We start from the raw sequence: 7,725 nt of genomic DNA on the forward strand, positions 1-7,725 counted from the left end.
TAGACCTAAAACCATAAAAACCCTAGAAGAAAACACAGGCAATACCATTCAGAACATAGGCATGGGCAAGGACTTCATGCCTAAAACACCAAAAGCAATGGCAACAAAAGCCAAAATTGACAAATGGGATCTAATTAAACTAAAGAGCTTCTGCACAGCAAAAGAAACTACCATCAGAGTGAACAGGCAACCTACAGAATGGGAGAAAATTTTTGCAATCTACTCATCTGACAAAGGGCTAATATCCAGAACCTACAAAGAATTCAAACAAATTTACAAGAAAAAACTAACAACCCTATCAAAAAGTGGGCAAAGGATATGAACAGACACTTCTCAAAAGAAGACATTTATGCAGCCAGCAGACACATGAAAAAATGCTCATCATTACTGGCCATCAGAGAAATGCAAATCAAAACCACAATGAGATACCATCTCACACCAGTTAGAATGGCGATCATTAAAAAGTCAGGAAACAACAGGTGCTGGAGAGGATGTGGAGAAACAGGAACACTTTTACACTGTTGGTGGGAATGTAAACTAGTTCAACCATTGTGGAAGATCATGTTGCGATTCCTCAAGGATCTAGAACTAGAAATTCCATTTGACCCAGTCATCCCATTACTGGGAATATACCCAAAGGATTATAAATCATGCTGCTATAAAGACACATGCACACGTATGTTTATTGCGGCACTATTCACAATAGCAAAGACTTGGAATCAACCGAAATGTCCATCAATGACAGACAGGATTAAGAAAATGTGGTACGTATACACCATGGAATACTATGCAGCCATAAAAAAGGATGAGTTCATGTCTTTTGTAGGGACATAGATGCAGCTGGAAGCCATCATTCTCAGCGAACTATCGCAAGAACAGAAAACCAAACACCACATGTTCTCACTCATAGGTGGGAATTTAATAATGAGAACACTTGGACACAGGAAGGGGAACATCACACACCGGGGCCTGTTGTGGGGTTGGGGGAGCGGGGAGGGATATCATTAAGAGATATACCTAATGTAAATGACGAGTTAATGGGTGCAGCACACCAACATGGCACATGTATACATATGTAACAAACCTGCACATTGTGCACCTGTACCCTAGAACATAAAGTATAATAAAAAAGAAAAAACATAAGTGGGAGTTAAACAATGGGTATACATGTAGAGAAAGATGAAAACAATAGACACTGGGGGCTCCAAAAAGGGGTTAGGGAGGAAGTGGGGCAGGGGTTGAAAAACTACCAGTTGTGCAGTATGTTCACAATATGAGTGATGGGTTCAAGAGAAACCCAAACCTCAGCATTATGCCATATATCCATGTAACAAACGTGCACATGTACCCCTTGAACTTAAAATAAGAGTTGGAAAGAAAATTATTTTTTTTATATATGTGTAAAAGGCTTTATTTGCAGGGGAGCAGGAATTTAATCAAAGAGGCCAAATCCCATGTCATCGTCTGACTCTTCAGACTCCTCCTTCTTCTCATCTTTCTTCTCCTCTGCTGCAGCAGGCGCGGAACCAGCAGGGGGCGCTGCAGAGCCTAGGGCAGCGGAGACGGCCACAGCCCCACCAGCAGGTACACTGGCAAGCTTGCCAATACCCTGGGCAATGACGTCTTCAATGTTTTTTCCATTCAGCTCACTAATAACCTTGTTGAGTCGGTCATTGTCCGCCTCGATGCCCACGCTGTCCAAGATCTTCTTGATGTCCTTGGCGCTGGGGGAGGGGTTAGCCCCGAGGGCAGCCAGCAGGTAGGAGGCGACGTAGCGCATCGCGGCGGCGTCTGCGGCGGCGGCGGCGGCGGAGAGGCCTCGCGCGTGCGACCTCGGCGGTGTCAGGGAGGAAAAGAAAAAGAAATTTTAAAGATATATAATAATTGTGTGCTTTACTCTGTCTATGGGTGAGGAGTCATGCAGGATTTTGATAAAAGAAATGCTGTATTAGCTGATGTTTTAATATAATATGATGTCATATTTTATCGCTCTGGCTGCTGTGTTGAAGACAGGCTTTGGGGAAAGAAACAAGCATGGAATCAGGAAACCCACTTAAGAGGATTTTGCAGTAATGTAAGTGAGAGATGACATTGGTTCAAACCAAGCTGACATCAGCAGAGGTCATGAAAAATGGTAGCCTTCTGGATATATTTTGAGGTTAGAACCAGTCGGACTTCCTAAGAGTTTGCAAATGGGTAGGAAAGAAAGAGAGGGGTTAAGAACGACTCCAAGGATTTTGGCTTTAATTATTGAAGAATAGAGTTTCCATCAACTTAGATGGGAACACTGTGGACAGAGTCGTTTTGCAGGGGATAGATCAGGAATTTAATTTTGACCACACTAAATTTGAGATGTCGGGCCCGATGGCCCACACCTGTAATCCCAGCAGTTTGAGATATCTATTTGACATTCAAGAAAAGATGAGTAGGAAGTTGAATATATAAACCTGGAGTTCAAGGGATATGTCTGTCCTGGAGTAATGCATTTGGGAGTCATTGTCATATGGATGGTATCTAAATCCTGAGACTGAATGAGAGCACCAAGCAAATGATTGTTCTAGTTAGAGTAGAAAAAGGTAATTCAAGGAATGAGCCCTGGTACATTTCAATATCAGTAGGTTGGGAAGGAGAGAAGGGATCAGCACAGAATAAGAAAGAGCAACTGATGTGGAATAAAAGGAAAACCAGGAATGTTTGGTATTCTGAAAGCTGAGTGAAGAAAAATCAAAGAGGGAGCAATTAAGTGAGTCAAATGCTGCCAATAGGTCAAATAAGATAAGAAAGGGGAACTGACCACTAGCTTAGCAAATTGTTAAAAATGGGTGAAGGGAGATCTTTCAGACAGAGGCGGTAGCATAATTGTGAGAGAATGCACAGTGATTTTCAGCAACTGCAAATAATTGAAAACAGATAAAGCATAAGGATATAGCAGGGACAGGAAAGGAAAGCAGCTGGATGGATACTCACAGCCTGGATCACAATGTCATACTGGACATTTTGGATTTACCCTAAAGGCTATGAGAATCCACAGGAAAATTTTATGTTGGGGAGTAACCGGGCCAGATTTGCATTTAAAAGATCAATTAGGCAGTGGTATGAAAAATGAGGAACAAATATGAAGGCAAAGAGGCTAGTTTAGAGGCTGTTAACAGTTGTCTAGGGAGAAACTCAGCCAGTGATCATGGGGATCAAGATGGGAAGGTGACTCAGATAAATATTTAAGAAATACAATCTATAGGACTTAATGACAATTTTGACATGTAGGAAGGCGCTGTTAGAGAGACGAAGGAGTTACAAATTACTCAGATTCTGGTTTGGGTAAGTGGGTAGGGAGTGGTGCCATTCACCCAGGAACTCTTGAGAAAGAGCAAGATTGCCAGAAAAAAAAAAAAATCACATACTCACAAAGCGCAGAAAGCAGCCTAGTATCTTAGACTTAGTGCGTTCTCATTTAGTCCTGTTAGGGAGGTGGAAAAACAGGCTTGGAGAGATTAGGTAACTTACCCAAGGTTTACACAGCCAGAAAGTAAGGGTCCAGACGAGAACCCAGTTCCCAACTCCAAGCCTTCTCTTCATTCTACTTCTCCAAAACTGCTGTGCAAAAAACTTTGGGGCAAGGAGAAAGAGAACTTTTAAAAATGAATAGAGAAGGCCAACAGGTGGAGAAAAGAGGGGGTTGTCAGCTTTTTAGGGCAGGTTTCCTAAATATATTTTTTTCTCTAAATCTGCCTGGATGGAAGATACAGAAAATAAAAATGTTTGCTTGCAACACATTTGGTTTTATTAAATTGAATGGTTTGTAACGTAAGGTAGGGAAGACACCAAGTTGGTGCTTTTTCAGAACCTCTCAATGTCTTGTTGGCTTGTCTTCATCATCTTAAGGTTATCCACGATAACTAACTACTGACGGGCCCACGGATAGTGCTGAATGGTCCATGCTCTGGTGGTGTTCACAGTCTAGTGAGGAAGATAAACACAGCATTACAATACAAGGTGTTCAAAACATCTAGCAACATCGTTTCTTTAAAAATAAACTTTTTATTTTGGAATAGTTTCAGATTCACAGAAAAGTAGCAAAGGTAGTACAGAGAACTGTCTTATACTCCTTATCCAGTTTCAGTTTCTCTTAATGCCATCATCTTACATCACAGTAGCATATTTATCAAAAATTAAGAAACCAACATTGGTACATTACTTTGAACAAAACCCCAGACTTTATTTGGATTTCACCATTTTTTTAAAAAAGTTCTTTTCCTGTTTTGCAGTCCAGTCCAGGGTCCTCTGCTGCATATTGGTTGTCCTTAGCTCCTCAGTCTCTTCCGATCTGTGGCAGTATCTTGGTCTTTTCTAGTTTTTCTGAAAGCATCAAATTTGAAAAAAAAATGTTATACGGTACATGCATATAATATTACTATATATAGCAGATTGAACCACCTTGATTACCTTTGCTGGGGTATATTAAAGGAATAGGTTTATTTGGTGAAAATCAGACATAAAACACCTTAGGCAATGCATCACAGATTATTGTGTAAGGATTGCAGGAAACGCCGCATTAACACACTGTGTTATAGTAATTTCTGCATAGGACATTGAACTACGCAATACCAAGGAGAAGTAAACATTGAACATATCTGTGTTAGCCCATTCGCATTGCTAGAAAGGAATCCCTGAGTATGGGCAATTTACAAAGAAAAAAGGTTTATTGGCTCACTGTTCTGCAGGCTGTACAAGCATGGCATCCACATCTGTTTGGCTTCTGGTGAGAGACTAAGGAAGCTTACAATCGTGGTTGAAGGTGAAGGGGGAGCAGATGCATCACCTAGTGAGAGAAGCAGCAAGACAGACAGGGTAGGTTCTGCACTTCTGAACAACCAGCTATGGTGTGAACTACCAAAGGGAGAATCCACTCATTACCATGGGGAGGGCACCAAGCCATTCATGAGGGATACGCCCCCATGACCCAAACACCTCCCACCAGACTCCACTTCCAACATTGGCTATTATATTTCAACCCAAGAACTAGAGGGGACAAGCACTCAAACTATATTAATATCATGCATTATAGGCCGGGCGCGGTGGCTCAAGCCTGTAATCCCAGCACTTTGGGAGGCCGAGACGGGCGGATCACGAGGTTAGGAGATCCAGACCATCCTGGCTAACACAGTGAAACCCCGTCTCTACTAAAAAATACAAAAAACTAGCCTGGCGAGGTGGCGGGCGCCTGTAGTCCTAGCTACTTGGGAGGCTGAGGCAGGAGAATGGTGTAAACCCGGGAGGTGGCGCTTGCAGTGAGCCGAGATCCGGCCACTGCACTCTAGCCTGGGCGACAAAGCGAGACTCTGTCTCAAAAAAAAAAGTAAAAAATAAAAAAAATAAAAGAACCAGGTAGTGTCTTCCTACCTATCTCCAAATACGTGTCAAAAAAGAAGGGTGTTTGTGCTTTGACTTTGTTTTTGCTCAGTAACACAGTCAAGCAACAGTTTGTTTCCAAGTGGCCCATTGAGCTGTGTAGGCATTTTTGTTTATTTCAAATAAAGTGCATTGGTATCATTTGTTATTCATGCTATTCATCCATACCACGCTATCTTCTGTATCAGGTAGTCTAACAAAAATGTACCCATTTTGTTCAAAAAATAAAAAAGAAGCAAAATACAATTACTAAGATTGGCAACCACCCCAAAAATTAATAACTCATTTTATTAGCAAGGCTGTGGAAAAGTAAACACTCTCATACATTCCTAATGGGTAGTATAAACTCCAATAAAGGGCAATTTGGCATTATCTATCAAAACTAAGAATAAAGGCTATACTTTCAGGGATCATTTCTTCAGTTCATTACTAGAATAGTTTCTCTGAATGTGTAAGGCGTCAGAAACCAAAAGGAGGAGGCACAGCATTCTCTAGTGAGTGGGAAGCCAGCTGTTGGTGTTGCTTCGCTGAAACTGCCATTTGCCATTGATAATCGTTCTTCTCTTCCATGAGGAGACTAAGAGGTAGAAAACGCGGTCTGAATGGTATTTAAAAAATTACAAATATAGCATTTTCCATTGAACCAGCAATTCGATTTTTGAGTGTTTGCCAATATATCTGAACACATATAAAATATATACAGTGTTCTTAATTTCAGTTTTTTTATAACAGCAAAAGACTGGAAATGATGCAAGTATCTCTCAACAGGATACTGGTTAGATAACTTAAGAATCATTCATACAGTGAAATACTATGACATATAAAAGAATGAGGAAACTGTATTTGTACCAATATGAAAAGATCTCCAAGATGTATTGCTAAGAGTAAAAAAATCAAGGTGCCAAACACAGTATAATACACTATGTAAGAAAGGAGGTACAATAAGAGTATATATGCTACATAAAGAACCCTGAGACCGGGCGGGCATGGTGGCTCTCGCCTGTAATCCCAACACTTTGGGAGGCCAAGCCGGGTGGATCACGAGATCAGGAGATCGAGAACATCCTGGCCAACACGGTGAAACCCCGTCTCTACTAAAAATACCAAAAAAAAAACAAAAACAAAAACATGTGCGTGGTGGCACGTGCCTGTAGTCTCATCTACTCGGGAGGCTGAGGCAGAAGAATTGCTTGAACCCGAGAGGCAGAGGTTGCAGTAAGCCGAGATCGTGCCACTGCACTCCAGCCTGGCCAACAGTGAGACTCTGTCTCAAAAAAAGAAAAAAAAGAACCCTGAAAAAAATTGCATTTACAGGGATTAACTGATTGGGGGAAGGTAGAGTGAACTGGAAAGATAGGAGAGGAATAGGAGCAAGACTTTTTCACTGTATAACTTTCATTGTAGTTTCGGTTTTTGAATCATATGAATGTATTACTTATTCAAGAAAAGGTGAGCTAAAAGATGAAATGAACATTTTAGGCAATGAAAACTAGCTGCAGAAAGAGGGTTGTTCAATGAGTCCATAAAGTATGCAACAAACCTTGTCATGTTTCAAAGAATAGAAACACTGAATTATGTTACATGTATTAAAACATTTTACAGTTAAGTGTACATATTAAAAACAAGGGCAACCACCAAAACAACAGCAATGCAAACAGTAGTTTCTAAGCCAGTGTAGGGAACAAAAGGGAATATAGAAAGCATTATCAATCCTACAGAAGGAAGGAAAGGAAAAAGAAAGTTTAAAAAAATGGTAAAAAAGAAAATAAGAAGCGAGATGGTAGAAAAAGCTCTCCAAATATGGCAGTCATAATACATTTAAACATGTGGAATCCATCAACTAAAAGACAATTATTAGAATAGATATGCACATGGCTATTTGTTGAAGCCTTATTTATAACAGCAATAGACTGGAAACAACTCAAATGTTCTCTTAATAGAGGTCTGGTATGTCCACAAAATGAGGTACTGTGCAGTTTTGAAAAGGAACAAAGAATATCTCTATGTTCTCTGAGGGAGCAATGCCCAAGATGTGTTGCTTGTTTTAAAGAAAGCAGGGTGGATAAAAGTGTGTATAATATCATACCAGCTACGTAAGGGAAGAGAAATAAATAAATAAATGTGTGTGTGTGTGTGTATAATCCTATGTCTTCCTTTATATATATTTGTGTTTAAAAATATAATATGTATTTGAATTTAAAAGGGAAAGATATGCCACGATATAAAGAAAAGTGATTACCTATGGGAGTGGGAACAAATAGCATAAAGAAGCAGGGTGAAAAGCTAGTCTTCTTTGAGTATACCTCCTTCTGTAGA

At 40.3% G+C, this 7,725-nt stretch overlaps 1 non-coding gene and 1 pseudogene across 1 annotated transcript; one reads left to right on the forward strand and one right to left on the reverse strand.

Moving 5' to 3' along the window:
- Nucleotides 1–1,381: 1,381 nt before the first annotated feature.
- Nucleotides 1,382–1,851, reverse strand: LOC103232182 (large ribosomal subunit protein P2 pseudogene; annotated as a pseudogene).
- Nucleotides 1,852–5,800: 3,949 nt separating this feature from the next.
- On the forward strand, nt 5,801–6,016 carry LOC119621038 (small nucleolar RNA U3). The gene has a single exon (XR_005237569.2). It is a non-coding gene; the product is annotated as a small nucleolar RNA U3 (small nucleolar RNA).
- Nucleotides 6,017–7,725: the final 1,709 nt, after the last annotated feature.

Source organism: Chlorocebus sabaeus, chromosome X (assembly GCF_047675955.1).
Source record: "Chlorocebus sabaeus isolate Y175 chromosome X, mChlSab1.0.hap1, whole genome shotgun sequence".
NCBI classification, from domain to species: domain Eukaryota; kingdom Metazoa; phylum Chordata; class Mammalia; order Primates; family Cercopithecidae; genus Chlorocebus; species Chlorocebus sabaeus.